The following is a 13,378-nucleotide window of genomic DNA, read 5'->3' as shown; positions in this document are numbered from 1 at the left end:
ATTTTGTAACAATTTGATTTGATCATTTTTCAAAACAAAGAAGAAAAGAAAATCTACATATCATCAAATGCTTTTACCCTTATGTATACTATTCCATTTATACACCTTTTGGTGTATAAATAGATAAATAGTATCATAATAGTATAAAATAATAAAAATAGTATAATAGAATAGTATAAATGTATAAATAGTGTTTATATAGTTATTCTTTCTCCTTTTGTATTCCAATTTTCTGATATTCATTATAGTTTTCATTTCTTGAATACAATTGATAAGTTGTGATGCTAATTAGAAGACACCTGTGGTCAAATGATCTTTTCTCAGGGTACCATCATTTTTGTCAGTTACCTATCCACAGAAAATACCAATCAGATAGCAAATACATAACACATGAAAGGCAAAACAAAGCGCGGTTCATTGGCTCCTTATGCTTGTGCTGCTATTTTGTATTATCTCCCCATTTTTGAGAGAGGACGATGCATGTGTCTGGCCTGTTATCTCTTGCATACCAGGAAAGGGTTGACCTTTCTTCTGAATGTCATGCCGGTTTACAGAGTCAGTGGCTGTGCAAGATTAATAGGAAATGAGATTTAGTCACAGGAACCGCTTTTATGACCTGGTGTAGAAGCTTTTCCATATTGTTTTCAGATGTGGTGCTTGTTGTGTTCTTGTCATTACTTCACCATTCAGTATTTCATCGATGTTTGTTTGGAATGACTGGACACAAAAAGTACATAACCAGTTTCCACAATCCTCTTTGAATTGGTATCGTAAGCAGCCATTCAAATTTGGTACCAATGCAGATCAAGGTGTGAATTGTTCTTAAATTTCCCCAATGTTAAAAGGAATAGTGCTGATATCTCAGTGAAAGAACTCTGAAGTCTGTAAAAGCGATTTGGAGGTGAGATAGATATACTGTGTGTGTGTGTGTGTGTGTGTGTGTGTGTGTGTGTGTGTGTGTGTGTGTGTGTGTGTGTGTGTATATATATATATATCTTCTTAACCTGGATTGTTTTTGTTTTGGTATTTAAATGCCTAAATTTTGCTGCTACTGTTACTCCCTCAGCTCTCACTCATACGCCCACATGCACACACACACACGTCTTGAAACACATTACTGCGTGAAATGGGGCCAAAGCCTCCGTCAGTCTTCTGCCAGTGCAGTATGTGCAAGAATATGTGGAGAATTGAGTTGAGGAGGGGCAATTCAGTGTAAGTGGGTCACCTTACTGCAGCATTCAACGCCAAACATCCACATCAACACTCAGCGTCACATACAGTGTACTGTCCACTGGGACCACTGTTTTTGTTTGGCAATAAAATACATAGTCACTCACAAATGGACATTTTTCCAAAGCGTTAGTGCTTAAGGGACAAACACGCGCATAAAAACCTATTTATTTTCCATCATGTTTCTCAACCTCCAAGGACTCCCTATGATCTTGTTTGAAGAACCTGCGGGGTCTTGGGAGTCATATTGCTGCTTGTGTTATACACTTTCTGTTCTGCACATCCCACACCCCTCCACTGAGTTCATGAAATACATGTGTGTGCACTGTAGCGCCTTGCAAAAGCACTTTGATCTTTATCTCGTCATCTCCCCTCTGCGGGACGCGCAAGCATTGTTTGGTTCAGGTGTTGTGCCACTGCTGTCCTCATTGGACTTTGCCTCATGTCCCTTTGCTTTCAGAGCGGAGAGGAAGAATACCCTCCCACATGGCACAGAGATCATTTGGTGAAAACAACCGAAGGGCTGAGAGAAGCACAGGAGAAATGTGCCTTGGTTAATCGCAAAAGAAAGATCAAGGAATGATGCGGGCAAAGATGATAAAAAGACTGGAGGAGATATGGATGCGATCCTGTCGATAGAACAACAGAAGAGGCAGGAGTGGGGATTCAAGGGTGCACATATTTGCTTGCACACAAACACAGCACGGTGAGGGAATCCTGAAGTCTTGAAAGAAACAAGAAGCCCATTTTAGACTGTATTACGTAAGAGTTTGCGGCATCAGCGCACCCTTAAACTGAATCTACCACACAACATGCAAAGGTACGATAACACCAAATAAACGCTATATAACTTGACATTATAGACCTATCTTTCCGTAATTGAAATGATTAAAAAAACGTATTTATGTAGCAGGTGTAAGTACAAAAATGTTCCAATATAATGACTTTGGGACATTGATGTCTTGTTTTTCTTTGGTATGGCAAAACAGACATGGTTTATTATGAATATTTTGCATTTGCCAATAAAAATAAATATAACTGGTTGTTACATGTCATTTAAGGGAATTTTGATGCCGTGGATATAAAAAGTCTACACATCCTGCATGGTTCAAATGCCAGTTTCAACAATTGTGCTAATGTGGTCGCGCAAGTGCTTTCGTTGTGTTCAGAAAGCACCAATCATATTCAAACTCATGTTACATGGTAGTCACCACACACCTGTCACAATTTAGTTTTCAAAAAGTGCTTCTGATTAACTGTAAACAAAGTTAACCTATTTTAGTGTGCTTTTGGTGAGGTTTTTATAATTTAGTTTAGCACAAGCCTGGTCCTCAAAACACTTCCACAGTAACCGGGGGAGGGATCTCGTTTTTCAAAGGTCTCAGTCAGGGGAAAGGTATAAAATTTCCAAGGTATTAAATATGACATGTTACACTGTGAAGGCATTCATTATCATGTGGGGAAAACATGGCACAACAGTGATATTAGAACTAAATGAAAGATTAGAACTAAAAACATATACATCAGAAATCCATGTTATGAAGAGTGGGCCTACAGAGGACATATTATTGCGACGACGATTTTGGGGTTGACTTCCCCTTTAGTCGAGGCGTAAATTTTGTAAATGTAGGTCTGTCCATTGAGTGAGATTTCACTTTTGATGTGAAAGATGCAGCGCCGGATTGTCTTTTGATGGCACAAAATACACTTTGGAGAACAAGTGGTTCAGGAAGTACAGCAGACGTGGTCATTAGTCGCAAGCCTCACATGCATGGACCATGCTGGAATAATTAACACAATATGTCCTCCTACCTGTGCGCAAGATGAACAGAGAACTGCTTTGGCCTGGTGTATAATTACAAATCATATAAATAAAGATGTACGTGTTGCATAATTTACAAGCATGGACTCCACTCGCATTATGGACGTAATGACCCAAAAGGCGTCACTTGCACCAGGGGAATAGCGGAGGTTTAAGAAGACGCACAGATCCTCCCTCGGGCAATGAAGCTTGTCACCCACCTCTTGCTCATTAAAAATATTCTGCTCGGCTTTGAGTTTCAATGTCACGTGCGTGATGTGTCCCATCTCAAATTGTAATTGACTCATATCCTGTTAAAATGTTCACGGCACACGCACACATGCCTTTCTGTCCTTGTGCATACAGGGTGCGCAACAAAATTTGCATAAGGACACTTTTTGTAAAAAAAATGTGTATTAGCATGCCTGTGCACCTTGTTTGTGGTGTCTAGTTGACTCCTTGCAAATTCTTGCTATGTTTTAAGGCGTTGTTTTTCTTTGTGTCCTCCTCGTTGTCCACTGTGTATCTCTTGTTCAGCAGAAAATTGTAGTGTATACGTTATGTCTCGTTGGACGCCATATGGATGTACGCGTGTATCGAAAATGTTGCCATAAAAGTGAGATACATCAATATGGAGGTGTATTATTATTATTTTTTGGTAATTTATTTTTTCCAAGTTCAACTAATTAATTATCTATTAATTAAGATACACATGCAAAATTAATGAAACCTTCTGTTAAGGTATTCTGGATCCAAACAAAATGATTTATAGATTTATTCATTTCAAACCTGTTTTATAGCTGATTGGGAGCCAGTGCAAACCTTTTAGGACTGGAGTAATATGTTCTGATCTCTTTGTTTTGGTCATAAGCCACACTGCAGCGTTTTGATGCTCTTTTGATGGAGTCCAGTAAGAAGACTTTACAATAATGAAGTCTACTGGAGATATAAGCATGGATATGTTTCTCCTGGTCTACTTGGAGCATATTGGAACATCTGAACTTTATTTGGGGTTCATCAGAGGGACCTTTAAAGGGTGGAAGTTGTGTGCTGACTCCCATTAAACATGTGATTGGCTAATTCTAAACACGGCCTCATCCCCATTATTATGAATGTTATCTCAGTTGTTTATTTTTACTTTCCCCCTCGAAGAGATTTACTTTTGTAATTGAATTGTACAGGGTACTTTGTAGGTTATATTACTGGTGGAAAAAGTTTTGAAATGACCTCATTTCATCTCATTTGTTAATATCACAAAAATATTGCATTTTGGATTGGATTGGATACAACTTTATTGTCAAATGTGCTGTATGTATAACATACATACATACATATACATACACACACACACACACACACATATATATATATATATATTGATAGATAGATAGATAGATATAACATACATATAACTGGGCGGTGTAGACTTTTTTTAATTACTGCAACAATTCAGTACTAATAACACTAACAATTAATCTATCCAATACTCAGAGCAGCTGATATCAACAAAATACATATACCTACAATAATGCATTACCAATATGATTCATTTTCTTGCGGAAAAATACAAATATGTGTTAAATAATTCAGTGCACAGTTATCTAAGCACAGAATAAAGCATAGCAAACAGTTGAGGAAATGTGGAAGGTGAAGATTTGTCCAAACAAAACTTGGATAAGGGAGGTAAATGTTTGGCAACCGTGATGTTTCTCATTTTTTCCCCTCTTCTTTCCTTTGTAATGGTGTTCACTCCTAGCCCTTTCTTCGCTCTCTTTTTTTTTTCTTTTTGCTTACTCTGTTTTTTACACTTTCTGTGGCACCCGGAGACTGTTATTTGTCTTCATTACTGGGGCTTTGATTGTTCATCAGTCGATTTTACAATGTGGTTTCATGTGCTTGTAGATAAGTAATGAAGGTAGAGCAGCTGCTCTCTTGGTCATGTACATACTGTAAGATTCTATGAACCTGTCAAAATCATTTTAAGAAACAGTTTATGAGGGCAGATTACAATTTGTACTGGCAAATGTGTGTGTACGTGGTCTTTGAGAAGCTGATCATGCTTGTGCTATCCTTTTTCTGCCACATTGCCATGGCGACAGTGCCCTCCCGGGGTAATGGGGGACGAGTGCGCTAGAGCTATTTATTCTCCCTCCCTCACCCTTGCATTTCCTCTGTGTCTCGCTCACTCCATCTTTGCCCTCTCCTTTCTGCAACCTCTTCGTCGCTCTCCTTTCGCCATCTCCCCCCTTCCTTTGCTCTTTCTTTCCCTCTCTGATTGGCTTAGCACTCTCCTCCTCAAAATGAGATACTGCCTAATGAGACGAGGGTGAGGACAAGAGCAAGGGAGACAAAGAGCAAGTGTCTTAAAAAAAGAGAAAAAGAGAAAGCATGGGGGAGGTGATCTATGCAGACTTACGTTCTTCTTTGCATGTAAAGCGACAACCTGTTTCAACACATCTCCGTGATACCATTTTGGAAGCAAACAGTGGACAATGATGATAACGCTGCCGAGATATGTGACCTCCTTTCTCTGACGTGTGGAGTCTGCGCTCACGGGTCACATCATTAGGTCTCATGTCCGAAAGCCAAAAGTTGTGTCAGGAATTCTGACTTTATGATGATAATGCTCAATTTGTTTTGACACTGTAAAGCGGTATCCATTTCACAATATATCCTTGATGGTCTGCACTGCCCAAGACCCAAATTTTTTTTCCCAATATTTCAGTCCTCAATATTTGTAGGTCCTCCAAAAAAAAATTTTTTTTATATATATATATATGCTGTATATATATATATATATATATGTATATATATGTATGTATATGTGTGTATATATATATACACACACACACACACACACAGTATATTGTGTGTGTGCGTGTGTGATTACAATTGTCCTCCATCCTTTTGTGGCTATTTTACTGCAATGCTTAAGAAAAGTTTAGTGCCGTTCTTTTTCTCCTCTCGACAACTCATAACTTGGAAGTACATTGTCATTTGTGTGCTAATTTCATTTGATTCCTTCATGTGATTTTCTGATATTTAAACATACACCTACATGAGCAGAAGAAATTCTGTCTCACTCACTTTGTTTCATGTAATAATTAACCAGTTCAACAATTCTGTGACACAGTTGGATGACCACAAGCAGGACTGAACATCTATATCTGGGAGACACGAATGTCATAGTGATTGGAGACCGATTTTAAACAGTGGGAGGGGGAAAATGAGAACAGAAGAGCAATAAGGGAATAGAGAGGTAGGGCGTGAGGGAGATGAATGACAGAGGAGTCGAGAAAAAAAGATGAGAGAAGTGAGAGAGCAACACTTTGACATACTGCAGACAGAAAGACTAACGGAGCGAGAAAGAGAGATGTCATAGAGAGGGAGCGAGAAAGGAAAGAGCTGAGGCACGTCAATCGCCCCCATCTCCCTGCTCCTCCCCCCTTTTGCCTCCCCCCGTCGTGTGGCAGACCTTTGCTCGATGGTAACAAGCCACTCGGACGGCTGAAGCACAGATACACAAACACGCACACACGTGTATACTTGGACCTTGCTAGATTCCCCGAAGATCCTTTGAACATGCGTGTGTGCACTTTCTTGTATTGGAGTGTGTGTGTCTGTCACTGTAACAGCATACTCTCTACATTTTTAAAGGGGGAAAGGACCCACATTACATGCTTGCTTTTACTCAAATCTTTCAGGTCATTTGGACACATACATACACGCACACATGCAGTCTCTATACACGCTATATACACACACATATATACACTCTGGCACTCAGCCTCATTCCCTCCCTTTCTCTCCTTCTCTCCTCCCACCTGAGCTGTAATTTGCAGGGCTGATGAGGGCAGAGCAGAGGCAGGACTGAATTCTGCTCACTCTATATAACATTCACACACTCACACACACATCCACAGTGCTCTCTTACTACTGAGAGAATCTGATCCTTTGTGTCTGTCTGTGTATGTGTGAGTCCGTGTGCATGCACGTGTGTGTGTGCGAGCTCTCTTTTTAACCTCTTCTTCTTCTCGTCTGTCTCTCTGTTGCATTTTGTCACTCTCCCGTCCTCTCTCCTCACTCTCCCTCCATCTCGCTCTGCTCCCCGGCTGTGTGTGTGTGCGTGTGTGTGAGTGCGTGTGTGTGTGTGAGTGCGTGTGTGTGTGCGTGCGTGCGTGTGTGAGAGTGTGTGAGAGTGTGTGTGTGTGTGTGTGTGTGTGTGTGAACCATGGGGAAAACAGACGCTCATGTGAGCAGCAGCAGTGACTGGTGAGAGACAGGATAGAGGAGAGGAAGAGAGCAGGGATAACAGAGGCAACACCATCATTCTCATCGTATTCCCACCAGACATGTGAGAAGATGTCGGTGGGCGGCTGCGCGTGTCCCGGTAAGTAGCCGCCATGCCGATGCTGGACGTTGACGACATCTGCAGCGACCGCCACTGCCATGGCCAGCCGCTGACATTTCCATATCATGTGTTGATGTATTTTGAGTTGGAGAGTGCCGTTCCTGCCGTGGCGTGACTGAGGCACAGGGAAACAGGGAGCTCAGAGCCCTGGGGCCCTGGGCTCAGTTTGCAAAGGCTCATGGGATGTTGCCTTCTGTCCTGGCCTGAGAGGAGGGACAGAATAGACCGGTCAACCGTTATCCGTTTCTTTTCATTTTTAACTTCAACGGAACTTTTAGAGTTAAAAGATAGATCGTGAACAGATGTTTGTGTCACACGGCCAAGAAATTGTTGCTATGGTATTACGAATATTCCTTCATCGTGCCTCGGCCTGTTGTTGTTGAAGATAACAACTATTTATGAGTGAGTTCTTCTGAGGTTGGCATGGATGAAGTCTTGTAAACATGTACTACAGACTTTGAAGAACTGTAAAAAGAATGCTGAATGTGCTGTTGGAGGTCAAAGGTCGCACTGATTGCAAGACTAGCGCAGCTCAGTTAATAAAGATGACTGGATTTCTATTACCGGTATTTTAAGATGCATTTACAAAGAAGCTCACATCAATGACTCTCGTCCATCTCATGACTTCAGCAACTTTTCGGCCAAGTCAGCCTTGCCCAGACTTTTCCCGACAGGTCGTTGTTATTTGTCTTGGGTTTGGGGAACGAGTAATTAGCATCGTCGAATGCTGTCATTTTGGCGAGCAGAGTGGTAAAAGTGTGGTATTCGATCAATGTTTGTGTTGTATGTTATCTTGACTTGACATGTCATCATTTTAAATCGGAAAAAAAAACTTCACAACAATTGCCAAACTCTCTCGTACGTATTACTTTGCAAAATGGCTTTCCCTTTCTACCTAGAATTCCTTTCTTCCCGAGGTCATGAAAGAGGTCAATATATGTACACCTGACAGTGTAGAAACATTTTGATACTCAAACAGAGGCATTTGTGTGTGGTTTAACCACGCATTTAGCTTTCTTGTCCTCTTTGTTTTAGCATAAAATCAATGCAAGGATAAAGACATTGTTCCAGATGGTTGCTTGTTACCTATTTGAATGTTTTTTTTTATTTTTTATCCCAGCTGTTTGGTTTCTGGGAGTTCAGTCACAGACAGCAACTTGGTGGAAGGAGTATCCATCATATTAAAGTACTATATTGGAAAGTGTGTGATTTGTCGACTGTCTTTGAAGGCTGAGGAACTCCCTGCAGGCTACATATGGTTGTATTTGAGTTTGGAGAGTCTGACAGCAAGCAGATAACTCCACTCACTTTTATTGACTCTAATCACACATGGTAGGAAAGAGAAAGAGGAATCATGGTCGAGAAATAAACCCTGTGCTGGTGTGCCCCAGGCATAAGTGTTCGCGCGATTTATATCCCACTCCTCATAGCATGTGGACATGAAATAGGTTATAATCCCATAGCTGGAAATGTATTACTATATATTACTTGTACTGTCATGCAATATTCAGCCGCGGGGGAGTGGAAGTCAATGTGTTTTCAGTCTTTTGGAGAGGGTGTAGTATCACCCTGACATGGCCTCTCCACCTCTCCTGTCGAAACAGACCACAGTGACTGCACCGGTCAACAGCCGCGATGAACGCTGAGACATGTGGCCAGCCACAGACTTTAATCATGACAAGGATCGAAACACAAAATACTCTCATGTTTTGCGGTTTGGAAACGATTTAACTGCTAAGTTATTCGAAAGGCAGCCACTTCAGAAGGGGAAACCAAGTTCAGAGACAATGTTTCGTCATCACAATGGATGAACAAATAGCAGAGCGTTGTTGTGGCAGATCTACAGTCGATGCAGAAATGTGGAGTCTGGCCGTGTGATTAAGCCTCTGCATGTGTGATTAAACCCGCACGTGTGTTTCCAATCTCTGGGCCCTGTGTTATACAAGGCAAATAGTACTGCCTCTTCAGCCGTTAAACAAGCTTGCGCAGCCGAGGTCTGAGCTCTTGTTTAGAATGGGTCCTTCGCTGTCTTGCGGTCAGATTGCATACTTAATCAACATGGTCATGGAAATTTCCAAAAAGACGTATGACTGCCCTGTGCATGGCGAACCTCCCGTTTTACTCTCTCATCTTGTTCTCTCCAGTGTTTCAAATCATTTATTTCCACCTCATATTATCGGCTTGGTGCATTTTATTTCCATTCACACGGCAACTTATTTGTTTGATTATCTTATCTGGAATTCACATCAGGGACTGCCGCACAGTTCTGAGTTTTGAGGTTTGACTCGTCCAAAGTCAGCTGAGATAGGCTCTTGTTCCCTGTGACCCTGAACAGGATAAAGAATATAGGAAAAGGATAAATGCTTGGTGTGTCTGGCTGACAATTCTGAGTTTCATGGTTTGATTCTTAGCTCTGGGCTTACTGTGTGACATTTGCATGTCCTCCCCTTGCCTGCGCAGGTTTTCTCTGGCTACCCTGACTTCCTCAAACATTTCCATCAAAACATGTTAACTAAAGATTCGAAATTGCCCTCAGCGCGAATGTGAGTACAAATAGTTGATGCCGACGTGTGTTGTGCAATTAGCCGGCGACCGCCAGCCCAGGATGTACTCTGCCTTTCGCCAAAGACTGCTTGGTTGGCCCCAGCTCACCCTTGACCTTATTGAGGACACGCGCCATAGAAAATGGATGGATGATGGTTAAGGCAAAACGGAGTGCACTACAACTGTTGATTTCGTTTATGGTCCAGAGAAAAAGAACAACATGACATCACCTATGGGCTGCAACCACTCAGACATCATATGGCAACATTATTTTGAACAAAACAGCACAGGAATCATCAATGTAGGAGTTCAGAACATAAAAATAATCCGGCCATTTTCTATACTGCTTGTCCTCAATGGGGTCATTCAATCTGGATCCTATCCAACTCACACTGGGTGAACTGGTCACATGCCACAGGGCCATTTGATGACTTGATTGTGAATTTTACTCACAGTCAATCATTTAGTCATTTACATGTAGTCAAAAGTAATTGCAACAAAGGCCAACGAACGGTGATTTACTCCACCTAACCGTATGGCATGTTAGCCATGACAGAAATGAGCAAACTACAGTCGCCCAATAGTTGGTCCCCTCTCTGTCTCCCTTTCTGGCTTGTTTACATTCCAGTGCCATGTTCAACAGCATAGGGTCCTCCCCTCCTTCTTGTGTGGGCTCAGTGTTTGTGCTCGTACGTGTGTGTGCATGTGGATGTATACACACTATGTGCCCCAGCATTTGGATGACATCAACACTGGAGCAGAATGTTTGCCGATGTGGTCCAAGCTGTGACAAGAGAGAGGACTTGTTATTGTTTCTGAACCAGCAGATGCTCCGATAATTACATGTAATGTTCCCCAGTTCCAATTGTTTAGTCTCCATTTCTTTCTCAACTTTGTTTGTCTCCCCTCACCTTTCTCATGTACACTTTTACACTACATTTCCAACTCCTCTTTTCTTTTTGACTCCCCTGATTGCTCACGTATGTTGCCTGGCTTGTCGGCAAGATTGGGAGGAGAGGGGGGGAGTCGGAGGGAGAGAGACAGACAGAGAGAAGAGGTGGGAGGGACTGTGGCCTCTCATGCGGGGAGTCACATGGTGTCCCTGATTGGAGGAAAATGAGTAAAGACTGCAGCCTGGCTGAAACGGCAAGAGACAAAAAGGCACAAAGGCTTAGCTGTTTGGAAACGGGTTGCACAACAAGAGAGCCTGAAGAGGAGGGAGGGGGGATTATGAAAAGAAAAAGAAAGCGAGAGTAGAGAGATGTGATTTGCCAAAGGAAGAGTTAGAGGGAGGGCTGAGATAAGAGAAAACAGGAGAGGGTGACAGAGGAGGGAGAAGTAAGAGGGATGAGGAGCAAATGGGAGATGAAGGCTGCAGGAGTGCATGAGGAGTGGGGAGAGAGGGGGGTTGAGACTGGGAGAAATCAGACTGTTTCAATGTTTTCTGCAAGGCTGAGCGCTGACGTGATTGGCTGGAGGGGGTGGATGGTGGTAGGGGGGCAGACCTGACTCGGAGATCAGAGGGAGACAAAATGGCTCCCAGAGAACAGAAGAACGCAGCATCAGGCCACTGTCACATCCCCTCACACAGCTGTCAGCTGACTCGAGACACGCACTTACGCTTGTGCACGCACACACACACACAGACACACACACATACCCCCCCCCCCCCCCCGGCCCCCCAACATACACCCACCCACCCACAGACTAAGCCACCTGCTAGTGTGAGGGAAGAATGCTGACAATGATGCAGAACGATGACGATCGTTGATTTAGTAAGCCACATCGGCTTCTTTTTTCTTTTGCTGTACTTAAAATCCGGTTGTGGTGTAAACTCACCGATTCCAACATTTCGTCTTCTTGCAAATACTGTACAGTATAATGATATCCGATACAAGAGCTTCATCAAATATTCAGCTTTTACAAAAACAGTATATCAGTGTCCACTTTTGATTGACACCACACTGCATCTTATTGAGTGACAAGATTTCTGATATTTTTAAAACATTACGCTCTCATTATAATGGAGTACGGATCTACACCTCTGCAAACCACACCCACAATGATGAACATGTTGAATTCGCACTTTGGGAATCAAAATTGAGCAGTGTTGTCTTTGCAAAAGCAAAAACATTGTTACAGATCTTGTTGGCTATCATTACTGTATATTGAGGAGGTGGACATTAAATTATGGCTAGTCGGTTTGATTCGACGATCACAGCTAGAGTTCACTGCTGGCGTGCAATGACACGTGTCACACATGCCATTTATTTTGTCGTGGTGATCCTGTATGTCGGTGCTCACCTGAAATCCTGCGAGTGGGTTTGAGATGGGGGGCAGAGCTGCTGCTCAAGTCAGGATGAAGTACACAATTCGGCCACACGAGGACGCTGCTACCAAGGGTCCGACTAACAGACTTGCCTTTTGCCTCTGTCAGCATTACCGTCACTTCTTACTCATCAATCCATTTTCTATACTGCTTATCCCGTTTATGGTCATGGATAGCTGGAGTCTATCTCAGAAGGGCAGACTTACTGCAGAGAGACAATTTCTACACTGACAAACTCATTGACTGTGCTTATATCTTTTTTTTAGACTCACTTTTATCATGTGGCATTCTTCCAATGGTTTTTATTCTTTCTTTTTTTTTGCGGTTCTATCGTATTATTTGCTTTTCTATTGCGTTATTTATTTTTCTATTTATTATTATTTGTTTATGTGTTTGTTTACTTTCACGTGCATTTGACTATGCTGAAAATGTCAATGGATTTATTTTGGTCATTGACTGTTTTGAATGTGGAACACCTTTGACCTTTGATTCTAGATGTGCTATATAAAGGGAATGATGATGATGATGATGATGATGATTATTATTAATCGTAGTCGTGTTTTTTTACTATTATTTCTATTTTTATTCACACCCACATGCACACTAAAGTCACGTGAATGAACCAATATGCCGTTTGAAACTCTGCAAGGATGTTCTTTCCACAAATGTAGACTGATTTGTTTTCCCCCCTGCCGCTGCAGCATCATAATCACTTGTAATGGGGCTGCTCATTGGTAAAATAATTCCGCTCTGTATTTAAGTAAGATTGTCAAATCGGAAATATAAAAGTCTGAATGCTTGACTGAGTACAAGTTGCGTACATTTTTAATCAATGGATATGTTGCAAAATATATTTAATAATACATTTTGTTGTAGGAGTTGATTCATATTTAATCTATAAACAAGAGCATTATCCAATTATTTACGACACTGAAATTATTTTTTGTGAACTTACAATTTCAAGGCTACAAACTTCAATACAATTGAATGTGGGAAGTTCAAAAAAATATTTAAAATGTGAAAGTTGTCTTTCCCGCATTTTAAAAAAGAAATAAGATTTTCA

This window comes from Hippocampus guttulatus, chromosome 9 (genome assembly GCF_054856545.1).
Source record: "Hippocampus guttulatus isolate MCC_2025c chromosome 9, RoL_Hgut_1.0, whole genome shotgun sequence".
Taxonomy (NCBI): Eukaryota; Metazoa; Chordata; class Actinopteri; order Syngnathiformes; family Syngnathidae; genus Hippocampus; species Hippocampus guttulatus.
Note: the sequence above shows the minus strand (reverse complement) of the source record.